Source organism: Amia ocellicauda, chromosome 20 (genome assembly GCF_036373705.1).
Source record: "Amia ocellicauda isolate fAmiCal2 chromosome 20, fAmiCal2.hap1, whole genome shotgun sequence".
Lineage (NCBI taxonomy): Eukaryota > Metazoa > Chordata > Actinopteri > Amiiformes > Amiidae > Amia > Amia ocellicauda.
The window spans coordinates 351,393-363,791 of NC_089869.1; the positions used below are offsets into that span (position 1 = coordinate 351,393).

At 45.2% G+C, this 12,399-nt stretch overlaps 6 non-coding genes across 6 annotated transcripts; all 6 read right to left on the reverse strand.

Annotated features, from left to right (window-relative positions):
* Positions 1 to 1,879: 1,879 nt before the first annotated feature.
* trnag-gcc (transfer RNA glycine (anticodon GCC)) lies at positions 1,880 to 1,950 on the reverse strand. The gene has a single exon. It is a non-coding gene; the product is annotated as a tRNA-Gly (tRNA).
* A 1,769-nt stretch (positions 1,951 to 3,719) lies between these two features.
* trnag-gcc (transfer RNA glycine (anticodon GCC)) lies at positions 3,720 to 3,790 on the reverse strand. The gene has a single exon. It is a non-coding gene; the product is annotated as a tRNA-Gly (tRNA).
* Positions 3,791 to 4,840: 1,050 nt separating this feature from the next.
* trnag-gcc (transfer RNA glycine (anticodon GCC)) lies at positions 4,841 to 4,911 on the reverse strand. The gene has a single exon. It is a non-coding gene; the product is annotated as a tRNA-Gly (tRNA).
* Positions 4,912 to 7,198: 2,287 nt separating this feature from the next.
* On the reverse strand, positions 7,199 to 7,269 carry trnag-gcc (transfer RNA glycine (anticodon GCC)). Its single transcript has one exon. It is a non-coding gene; the product is annotated as a tRNA-Gly (tRNA).
* Positions 7,270 to 8,040: 771 nt separating this feature from the next.
* trnag-gcc (transfer RNA glycine (anticodon GCC)) lies at positions 8,041 to 8,111 on the reverse strand. The gene has a single exon. It is a non-coding gene; the product is annotated as a tRNA-Gly (tRNA).
* A 1,455-nt stretch (positions 8,112 to 9,566) lies between these two features.
* On the reverse strand, positions 9,567 to 9,637 carry trnag-gcc (transfer RNA glycine (anticodon GCC)). Its single transcript has one exon. It is a non-coding gene; the product is annotated as a tRNA-Gly (tRNA).
* Between the last annotated feature and the right edge of the window lie 2,762 nt (positions 9,638 to 12,399).

Below are 12,399 nucleotides of genomic sequence, written 5' to 3' on the forward strand. Positions count from 1 at the left end.
GCGGGAAACAGGAACGTCCGGATGGGATGATGTAGAAAGAAGTACCAATCATGATAGATAGATGAGTGAGTGAGTGAAAGAGAGAGAGAGACAGACACAAATGTCTGGTTGTTACAATAATAGCCATCCTCTTCTACATAGAATGGGGAAAACCATTGGCCGCGAATCAAGCAACAACCTCCCGAGTGGAAGGTGAGATCTCTAACACTGTAGGACCAATGCTCAGGTGACAAGGGTATCAAGTGGATGAACGAGGAATAAGTACCAATCAGACCAAGACCTCGGGATTACTAAGGCACGGGAAACAGGAACGTCCGGATGGGACGATGTAGAAAGAGGTACCAATCTTTATAGATAGATGAGTGAGTGAGAGAGAGAGACAGACACAAATGTGTGGTTGTTACAATAATAGCCATCCTCTTCTATATAGATCGGGGATAACCATTGGCCGCGAATCAAGCAACAACCTCCCGAGTGGAAGGTGAGATATCTACCACTGTAGCACAAATGCTCAGGTGACAAGGGTTTCAAGTGGATGAACGAGGAATAAATAACGATGAGACTTAGATCTCGGGATTACTAAGTCACAGGTTACAGTAATGTCCGGATGGGATGATGTAGAAAGAAGTACCAATCATTATAGATAGATGAGTGAGTGAGTGAAAGAGAGAGAGAGAGACAGACACAAAAGTCTGGTTGTTACAATAATTCCCATCCTCTTCTATATAGAACGGAGAAAAAAATTGGCCACGAATCAAGCAGACACCTCCGAGTGGCAGGTGAGATCTCTACCACTGTAGGACCAATTCTCAGGTGATAGGTGTTTGAACCGGCTGAAGGAGGAATAAGTACCAATCAGAACTTTAACCAATAAACATGAATGATTCAGCCAACACGAGCCAATGAGGCACAGACGAACCTCTGGATGGCACGATGCAGTCATCATCGTTTATGCAGAAGGAGGAAAAAGTTCCAATCAGACCCAGACCTCAGGATTACAAAGGCGCGGGTATCAGGAACGTCCAGATGGGACGAAGTAGAAAGAAGTACTAATCATTATAAATAGATGACAGAGTAAGTGAGAGAGAGAGAGAGACAGACACAGATGTCTGGTTGTTGCAATGATTTGCCATCCTCTTCTATATAGAACGAGGAAAACCATTGGCCGCGAATCAAGCAAAGGCCTCCCGAGTGGCAGGTGAGGCCTCTACGTCTGTAGGACCAATGCTCAGGTGACAAGGGTTTCGAGTAGTTTAACAAGGAATAAGTAACAATCATTATAGATAGATGAGTGAGTGAGTGACAGAGAGAGAGAGACAAATGTCTGGTTGTTGCAATGATTTGCCATCCTCTTCTATATAGATCGAGGATAACCATTGGCCGCGAATCAAGCAACAACCTCCCGAGTGGCAGGTGAGATCTCTACCACTGTCGGACCAATGGTCAGGTGACAAGGGTTTGAAATGGTTGAACGATAAATAAGTACCAATCAGACCAAGACCTCGGGATTACTAAGGCGCGGGAAACAGGAACGTCCGGATGGGATGATGTAGAAAGAAGTACCAATCATTATAGATAGATGAGTGAGTGAGTGAAAGAGAGAGAGAGACAGACACAAATGTCTGGTTGTTACAATAATAGCCATCCTCTTCTATATAGATCGAGGATAACCATTGGCCTCGAATCAAGCAACAACCTCCCGAGTGGATGGTGAGATCTCTACCACTGTAGAACAAATGCTCAGGTGACAAGGGTTTCAAGTGGATGAAAGAGGAATAAGTACCGATGAAACTTAGATCTCGGGATTACTAAGTCACGGGTTACAGTAACATCCGGATGGGACGATGTAATCATTGTCTTCTTTGCAGAACGAGGAAAATGCATTGGCCGGGAATCGAACCCAGGCCTCCCGCGTGGCAGCCGAGAATTCTACCACTGAACAACCAATGCTCAGGTTATGAAAATCTTAAGTGGTTGAATGGGAAAGAAGTACTAATCATTAAAGATAATTGGATAGATGAGTGGGTGAGTGAGACAGACACAAATGTCTGGTTGTAGCAATTATTTGCCATCCTCTACTATATAGAACGGGGAAAACCATTGGCCGCGAATCAAGCAGACACCTCCCGAGTGGCAGGTGAGATCTCTACCACTGTAGGACCAATGCTCAGGTGACAAGTGTTTGATCCGGCTGAAGGAGGAATAAGTACCAATCAGAACTTTAACCCATAAAACATGAATGATGCAGCCAACACGAGCCAATGAGGCACAGACGAACCTCTGGATGGCACGATGCAGTCATCGTCGTCTATGCAGAAGGAGGAAAACGTACCAATCAGACCCAGACCTCAGGATTACTAAGGCGCGGGTATCAGGAACGTCCAGATGGGACGAAGTAGAAAGAAGTACCAATCATTATAAATAGATGACTGAGTTAGTGAGAGAGAAAGACAGACACAAATGTCTGGTTGTTACAATAATAGCCATCCTCTTCTATATAGAACGGAGAAAAAAATTGGCCGCGAATCAAGCAGACACCTCCCGAGTGGCAGATGAGATCTCTACCACTGTAGGACCAATGCTCAGGTGACAAGTGTTTGAACCGGCTGAAGGAGGAATAAGTACCAATCAGACCCAGACCTCGGGATTACTAAGGCACGGGAAACAGGAACGTCCGGATGGGACGATGTAGAAAGAGGTACCAATCTTTATAGACAGATGAGTGAGTGAGAGAGAGAGACAGACACAAATGTCTGGTTGTTGCAATTATTTGCCATCCTGTTCTATATAGAACGGGGAAAACCATTGGCCGCGAATCAAGCAATGAATTCCCGCGTGGCAGCTGAGATCTCAACCAATGTAGGACCAATGCTCAGGTGACATGGGTTTCAAATGGTTGAAAGAGGAATAAGTTCCAATCATACCCAGACCTCGGGATAACTAAGGCACGGGAATCAGGAACGTCTGGATAGGACGATGTAGAAAGAGGTACCAATCTTTGTAGATAGATGAGTGAGTGAGAGAGAGAGACATACACAAATGTCTGGTTGTTACTATAATAGCCATCCTCTTCTATATAGATCGAGGATAAGCATTGGCCGCGAATCAAGCAACAACCTCCCGAGTGGCAGGTGAAATCTCTACCACTGTAGGACCAATTCTCAGGTGATCAGTGTTTGAACCGGCTGAAGGAGGAATAAGTACCAATCAGAACTTTAACCCATAAAACATGAATGATGCAGCCAACACGAGCCAATGAGGCACAGACGAACCTCTGGATGGCACGATGCAGTCATCGTCGTCTATGCAGAAGGAGGAAAAAGTACCAATCAGACCAAGACCTCGGGATTACTAAGGCGCGGGTATCAGGAACGTCCAGATGGGATGATGTAGAAAGAAGTACCAATCATTATAGATAGATGAGTGAGTGAGTGAAAGAGAGAGAGAGACAGACACAAATGTCTGGTTGTTACAATAATAGCCATCCTCTTCTATATAGATCGAGGATAACCATTGGCCTCGAATCAAGCAACAACCTCCCGAGTGGATGGTGAGATCTCTACCACTGTAGCACAAATGCTCAGGTGACAAGGGTTTCAAGTGGATGAAAGAGGAATAAGTACCGATGAGACTTAGATCTCGGGATTACTAAGTCACGGGTTACAGTAACGTCCGGATGGGACGATGTAATCATTGTCTTCTTTGCAGAACGAGGAAAATGCATTGGCCGGGAATCGAACCCAGGCCTCCCGCGTGGCAGCCGAGAATTCTACCACTGAACAACCAATGCTCAGGTTATGAAAATCTTAAGTGGTTGAATGGGAAAGAAGTACTAATCATTAAAGATAATTGGATAGATGAGTGAGTGAGTGAGACAGACACAAATGTCTGGTTGTAGCAATTATTTGCCATCCTCTACTATATAGAACGGGGAAAACCATTGGCCGCGAATCAAGCAGACACCTCCCGAGTGGCAGGTGAGATCTCTACCACTGTAGGACCAATGCTCAGGTGACAAGTGTTTGAACCGGCTGAAGGAGGAATAAGTACCAATCAGAACTTTAACCCATAAAACATGAATGATGCAGCCAACACGAGCCAATGAGGCACAGACGAACCTCTGGATGGCACGATGCAGTCATCGTCGTCTATGCAGAAGGAGGAAAAAGTACCAATCAGACCCAGACCTCGGGATAACTAAGGCACAGGAAACAGGAACGTCCGGATGGGACGATGTAGAAAGAGGTACCAATCTTTTTAGATAGATGAGTGAGTGAGAGAGAGAGACAAACACAAATGTCTGGTTGTTGCAATTATTTGCCATCCTGTTCTATATAGAACGGGGAAAACCATTGGCCGCGAATCGAGCAATGAATTCCTGCGTGGCAGCTGAGATCTCTACCACTGTAGGACCAATGCTCAGGTGACAAGGGTATCAAGTGGATGAACGAGGAATAAGTACCAATCAGACCAAGACCTCGGGATTACTAAGGCGCGGGAAACAGGAACGTCCGGATGGGATGATGTAGAAAGAGGTACCAATCATTATAGATAGATGAGTGAGTGAGTGAAAGAGAGAGAGAGACAGACACAAATGTCTGGTTGTTACAATAATAGCCATCCTCTTCTACATAGAATGGGGAAAACCATTGGCCGCGAATGAAGCAACAACCTCCCGAGTGGCAGGTGAGATCTCTACCACTGTCGGAACAATGCTCAGTTGACAAGGGTTTCAAGTGTATGAACGAGGAATAAGTACCGATGAGAGTTAGATCTCGGGATTACAGTAATACCCGTATGGGACGATGTAATCATTGTCTTCTTTGCAGAACGAGGAAAATGCATTGGCCAGGAATCGAACCCGGGCCTCCCGCGTGGCAGGCGAGAATTCTACCACTGAACAACCAATGCTCAGGTTATGCAAATTTTAAGTGGTTGAATGGGAAAGAAGTACTAATCATTATAGATAATAGGATAGATGAGTGAGTGAGTGAGACAGACACAAATGTCTGGTTGTTGCAATTATTTGCCATCCTCTACTATATAGAACAGGGAAAACCATTGGCCGCGAATCAAGCAGACACCTCCCGAGTGGCAGGTGAGATCTCTACCACTGTAGGACCAATGCTCAGGTGACAAGTGTTTGAACCGGCTGAAGGAGGAATAAGTACCAATCAGAACTTTAACCCATAAAACATGAATGATGCAGCCAACACGAGCCAATGAGGCACAGACGAACCTCTGGATGGCACGATGCAGTCATCGTCGTCTATGCAGAAGGAGGAAAAAGTACCAATCAGACCCAGACCTCGGGATAACTAAGGCACGGGAAACAGGAACGTCCGGATGGGACGATGTAGAAAGAGGTACCAATCTTTTTAGATAGATGAGTGAGTGAGAGAGAGAGACAGACACAAATGTCTGGTTGTTGCAATTATTTGCCATCCTGTTCTATATAGAACGGGGAAAACCATTGGCCGCGAATCGAGCAATGAATTCCTGCGTGGCAGCTGAGATCTCTACCACTGTAGGACCAATGCTCAGGTGACAAGGGTTTCAAGAGGATGAAAGAGGAATAAGTTCCAATCATACCCAGACCTCGGGATAACTAAGGCACTGGAAACAGGAACGTCCGGATGGGACGATGTAGAAAGAGGTACCAATCTTTATAGATAGATGAGTGAGTGAGAGAGAGAGACAGACACAAATGTCTGGTTGTTACAATAATAGCCATCCTCTTCTACATAGAATGGGGAAAACCATTGGCCGTGAATCAAGCAACAACCTCCAGAGTGGAAGGTGAGATATCTACCACTGTAGCACAAATGCTCAGGTGACAAGGGTTTCAAGTGGATGAACGAGGAATAAGTAACGATGAGACTTAGATCTCGGGATTACTAAGTCACAGGTTACAGTAACGTCCGGATGGGATGATGTAGAAAGAAGTACCAATCATTATAGATAGATGAGTGAGTGAGTGAAAGAGAGAGAGAGAGACAGACACAAATGTCTGGTTGTTACAATAATTCCCATCCTCTTCTATATAGAACGGAGAAAAAAATTGGCCACGAATCAAGCAGACACCTCCGAGTGGCAGGTGAGATCTCTACCACTGTAGGACCAATTCTCAGGTGATAGGTGTTTGAACCGGCTGAAGGAGGAATAAGTACCAATCAGAACTTTAACCCATAAAACATGAATGATTCAGCCAACACGAGCCAATGAGGCACAGACGAACCTCTGGATGGCACGATGCAGTCATCATCGTCTATGCAGAAGGAGGAAAAAGTTCCAATCAGACCCAGACCTCAGGATTACAAAGGCGCGGGTATCAGGAACGTCCAGATGGGACGAAGTAGAAAGAAGTACCAATCATTATAAATTGATGACAGAGTAAGTGAGAGAGAGAGAGAGACAGACACAAATGTCTGGTTGTTGCAATGATTTGCCATCCTCTTCTATATAGAACGAGGAAAACCATTGGCCGCGAATCAAGCAAAGGCCTCCCGAGTGGCAGGTGAGGCCTCTACGTCTGTAGGACCAATGCTCAGGTGACAAGGGTTTCGAGTAGTTGAACAAGGAATAAGTAACAATCATTATAGATAGATGAGTGAGTGAGTGACAGAGAGAGAGAGACAAATGTCTGGTTGTTGCAATGATTTGCCATCCTCTTCTATATAGATCGAGGATAACCATTGGCCGCGAATCAAGCAACAACCTCCCGAGTGGCAGGTGAGATCTCTACCACTGTCGGACCAATGGTCAGGTGACAAGGGTTTGAAATGGTTGAACGATGAATAAGTACCAATCAGACCAAGACCTCGGGATTACTAAGGCGCGGGAAACAGGAACGTCCGGATGGGATGATGTAGAAAGAAGTACCAATCATTATAGATAGATGAGTGAGTGAGTGAAAGAGAGAGAGAGACAGACACAAATTTCTGGTTGTTACAATAATAGCCATCCTCTTCTATATAGATCGAGGATAACCATTGGCCTCGAATCAAGCAACAACCTCCCGAGTGGATGGTGAGATCTCTACCACTGTAGGACAAATGCTCAGGTGACAAGGGTTTCAAGTGGATGAATGAGGAATAAGTACCGATGAGACTTAGATCTCGGGATTACTAAGTCACGGTTTACAGTAACGTCCGGATGGGACGATGTAATCATTGTCTTCTTTGCAGAACGAGGAAAATGCATTGGCCGGGAATCGAACCCAGGCCTCCCGCGTGGCAGCCGAGAATTCTACCACTGAACAACCAATGCTCAGGTTATGAAAATCTTAAGTGGTTGAATGGGAAAGAAGTACTAATCATTAAAGATAATTGGATAGATGAGTGGGTGAGTGAGACAGACACAAATGTCTGGTTGTAGCAATTATTTGCCATCCTCTACTATATAGAACGGGGAAAACCATTGGCCGCGAATCAAGCAGACACCTCCCGAGTGGCAGGTGAGATCTCTACCACTGTAGGACCAATGCTCAGGTGACAAGTGTTTGAACCGGCTGAAGGAGGAATAAGTACCAATCAGAACTTTAACCCATAAAACATGAATGATGCAGCCAACACGAGCCAATGAGGCACAGACGAACCTCTGGATGGCACGATGCAGTCATCGTCGTCTATGCAGAAGGAGGAAAACGTACCAATCAGACCCAGACCTCAGGATTACTAAGGCGCGGGTATCAGGAACGTCCAGATGGGACGAAGTAGAAAGAAGTACCAATCATTATAAATAGATGACTGAGTTAGTGAGAGAGAAAGACAGACACAAATGTCTGGTTGTTACAATAATAGCCATCCTCTTCTATATAGAACGGAGAAAAAAATTGGCCGCGAATAAAGCAGACACCTTCCGAGTGGCAGATGAGATCTCTACCACTGTAGGACCAATGCTCAGGTGACAAGTGTTTGAACCGGCTGAAGGAGGAATAAGTACCAATCAGACCCAGACCTCGGGATTACTAAGTCACGGGTTACAGTAACGTCCGGATGGGACGATGTAATCATTGTCTTCTTTGCAGAACGAGGAAAATGCATTGGCCGGGAATCGAACCCAGGCCTCCCGCGTGGCAGCCGAGAATTCTACCACTGAACAACCAATGCTCGGGTTATGAAAATCTTAAGTGGTTGAATGGGAAAGAAGTACTAATCATTATAGATAATAGGATAGATGAGTGACTGAGTGAGACAGACACAAATGTCTGGTTGTTGCAATGATTTGCCATCCTCTACTATATAGAACGAGGAAAACCATTGGCCGCAAATCAAGTAAAGGCCTCCCGAGTGGCAGGTGAGGTCTCTACGTCTGTAGGACCAATGCTCAGGTGACAAGGGTTTCGAGTAGTTGAACAAGGAATAAGTAACAATCATTATAGATAGATGAGTGAGTGAGTGAAAGAGAGAGAGAGACAGACACAAATGTCTGGTTGTTACAATAATAGCCATCCTCTTCTATATAGATCGAGGATAACCATTGGCCGCGAATCAAGCAACAACCTCCCGAGTGGCAGGTGAGATCTCTACTACTGTCGGACCAATGGTCAGGTGACAAGGGTTTGAAATGGTTGAACGATGAATAAGTACCAATCAGACCAAGACCTCGGGATTACTAAGGCGCGGGAAACAGGAACGTATGTATGGGATGATGTAGAAAGAGGTACCAATCTTTATAGATAGATGAGTGAGTGAGAGAGAGAGACAGACACAAATGTCTGGTTGTTGCAATTATTTGCCATCCTGTTCTATATAGAACGAGGAAAACCATTGGCCGCGAATCAAGCAATGAATTCCCGAGTGGCAGCTGAGATCTCTACCACTGTGGGACCAATGCTCAGGTGACATGGGTTTCAAATGGTTGAAAGAGGAATAAGTTCCAATTATACCCAGACCTCGGGATAACTAGGGCAGGGGAAAAAGGAACGTCTTGATGGGACGATGTAGAAAGAGGTACCAATCTTTACAGATAGATGAGTGAGTGAAAGAGAGAGAGAGACAGACACAAATGTCTGGTTGTTACAATAATAGCCATCCTCTTCTACATAGAATGGGGAAAATCATTGGCCGCGAATCAAGCAACAACCTCCCGAGTGGAAGGTGAGATCTCTACCACTGTTGGACCAATGGTCAGGTGACAAGGGTTTGAAATGGTTGAACGATGAATAAGTACCAATCAGACCATGACCTCGGGATTACTAAGGCGCAGGAAACAGGAACGTCCGGATGGGATGATGTAGAAAGAAGTACCAATCATTATAGATTGATGAGTGAGTGAGTGAAAGAGAGAGAGAGACAGACACAAATGTCTGGTTGTTACAATAATAGCCATCCTCTTCTACATACAATTTGGAAAACCATTGGCCGCGAATGAAGCAACAACCTCCCGAGTGGCAGGTGAGATCTCTACCACTGTCGGACCAATGCTCAGGTGACAAGGGTTTCAAGTGGATGAACGAGGAATAAGTACCGATGAGACTTAGATCTCGGGATTACTAAGTCAGGGTTACAGTAACGCCCGTATGGGACGATGTAATCATTGTCGTCTTTGCAGAACGAGGAAAATGCATTGGCCGGGAATCGAACCCGGGCCTCCCGCGTGGCAGGCGAGAATTCTACCACTGAACAACCAATGCTCAGGTTATGAAAATCTTAAGTGGTTGAATGGGAAAGAAGTACTAATCATTATAGATAATAGGATAGATGAGTGACTGAGTGAGACAGACACAAATGTCTGGTTGTTGCAATTATTTGCCATCCTCTACTATATAGAACGAGGAAAACCATTGGCCGCGAATCAAGTAAAGGCCTCCCGAGTGGCAGGTGAGGTCTCTACGTCTGTAGGACCAATGCTCAGGTGACAAGGGTTTCGAGTAGTTGAACAAGGAATAAGTAACAATCATTATAGATAGATGAGTGAGTGAGTGAAAGAGAGAGAGAGACAGACACAAATGTCTGGTTGTTACAATAATAGCCATCCTCTTCTACATAGAATGGGGAAAACCATTGGCCGCGAATCAAGCAAAACCTCCCTAGTGGAAGGTGAGATCTCTACCACTGTCGGACCAATGGTCAGGTGACAAGGGTTTCAAATGGTTGAACGATGAATAAGTACCAATCAGACTTAGACCTCAGGATTACTAAGGCGCGGGTATCAGGAACGTCCAGATGGGACGAAGTAGAAAGAAGTACCAATCATTATAGATAGATGACTGAGTTAGTGAGAGAGAGAGACAGACACAAATGTCTGGTTGTTACAATAATAGCCATCCTCTTCTATATAGATCGGGGATAACCATTGTCCGCGAATCAAGCAACAACCTCCCGAGTGGTAGGTGAGATCGCTACCACTGTCGGACCAATGCTCAGGTGACAAGGGTTTCAAGTGGAAGAAAGAGGAATAAGTTCCAATCATACCCAGACCTCGGGATAACTAAGGCACTGGAAACAGGAACGTCCGGATGGGACGATGTAGAAAGAGGTACCAATCTTTATAGATAGATGAGTGAGTGAGAGAGAGAGACAGACACAAATGTCTGGTTGTTACAATAATAGCCATCCTCTTCTACATAGAATGGGGAAAACCATTGGCCGCGAATCAAGCAGACACCTCCGAGTGGCAGGTGAGATCTCTACCACTGTAGGACCAATGCTCAGGTGACAAGTGTTTGAACCGGCTGAAGGAAGAATAAGTACCAATCAGAACTTTAACCCATAAAACATGAATGATGCAGCCAACACGAGCCAATGAGGCACAGACGAACCTCTGGATGGCACGATGCAGTCATCATCGTCTATGCAGAAGGCGGAAAAAGTACCAATCAGACCCAGACCTCGGGATAACTAAGGCACGGGAAACAGGAACGTCCGGATGGGACGATGTAGAAAGAGGTACCAATCTTTATAGATAGATGAGTGAGTGAGAGAGAGAGACAGACACAAATGTCTGGTTGTTGCAATTATTTGCCATCCTGTTCTATATAGAACGGGGAAAACCATTGGCCGCGAATCGAGCAATGAATTCCTGCGTGGCTGCTGAGATCTCTACCACTGTAGGACCAATGCTCAGGTGACAAGGGTATCAAGTGGATGAACGAGGAATAAGTACCAATCAGACCAAGACCTCGGGATTACTAAGGCGCGGGAAACAGGAACGTCCGGATGGGACGATGTAGAAAGAGGTACCAATCTTTATAGATAGATGAGTGAGTGAGAGAGAGAGACAGACACAAATGTGTGGTTGTTACAATAATAGCCATCCTCTTCTATATAGATCGGGGATAACCATTGGCCGCGAATCAAGCAACAACCTCCCGAGTGGAAGGTGAGATATCTACCACTGTAGCACAAATGCTCAGGTGACAAGGGTTTCAAGTGGATGAACGAGGAATAAGTTCCAATCATACCCAGACCTCGGGATAACTAGGGCACGGGAAACAGGAACGTCTGGATGGGACGATGTAGAAAGAGGTACCAATCTTTACAGATAGATGAGTGAGTGAGAGAGATAGAGAGACAGACACAAATGTCTGGTTGTTACAATAATAGCCATCCTCTTCTACATAGAATGGGGAAAACCATTGGCCGCGAATCAAGCAACAACCTCCCGAGTGGAAGGTGAGATCTCTACCACTGTTGGACCAATGGTCAGGTGACAAGGGTTTGAAATGGTTGAACGATGAATAAGTACCAATCAGACCATGACCTCGGGATTACTATGGCGCAGGAAACAGGAACGTCCGGATGGGATGATGTAGAAAGAAGTACCAATCATTATAGATTGATGAGTGAGTGAGTGAAAGAGAGAGAGAGAGACAGACACAAATGTCTGGTTGTTACAATAATAGCCATCCTCTTCTACATAGAATGGGGAAAACCATTGGCCGCGAATCAAGCAACAACCTCCCTAGTGGAAGGTGAGATCTCTACCACTGTCGGACCAATGGTCAGGTGACAAGGGTTTCAAGTGGATGAACGAGGAATAAGTAACGATGAGACTTAGATCTCGGGATTACTAAGTCACAGGTTACAGTAACGTCCGGATGGGATGATGTAGAAAGAAGTACCAATCATTATAGATAGATGAGTGAGTGAGTGAAAGAGAGAGAGAGAGACAGACACAAATGTCTGGTTGTTACAATAATTCCCATCCTCTTCTATATAGAACGGAGAAAAAAATTGGCCACGAATCAAGCAGACACCTCTGAGTGGCAGGTGACATCTCTACCACTGTAGGACCAATTCTCAGGTGATAGGTGTTTGAACCGGCTGAAGGAGGAATAAGTACCAATCAGAACTTTAACCCATAAAACATGAATGATTCAGCCAACATGTGCCAATGAGGCACAGACGAACCTCTGGATGGCACGATGCAGTCATTATCGTCTATGCAGAAGGT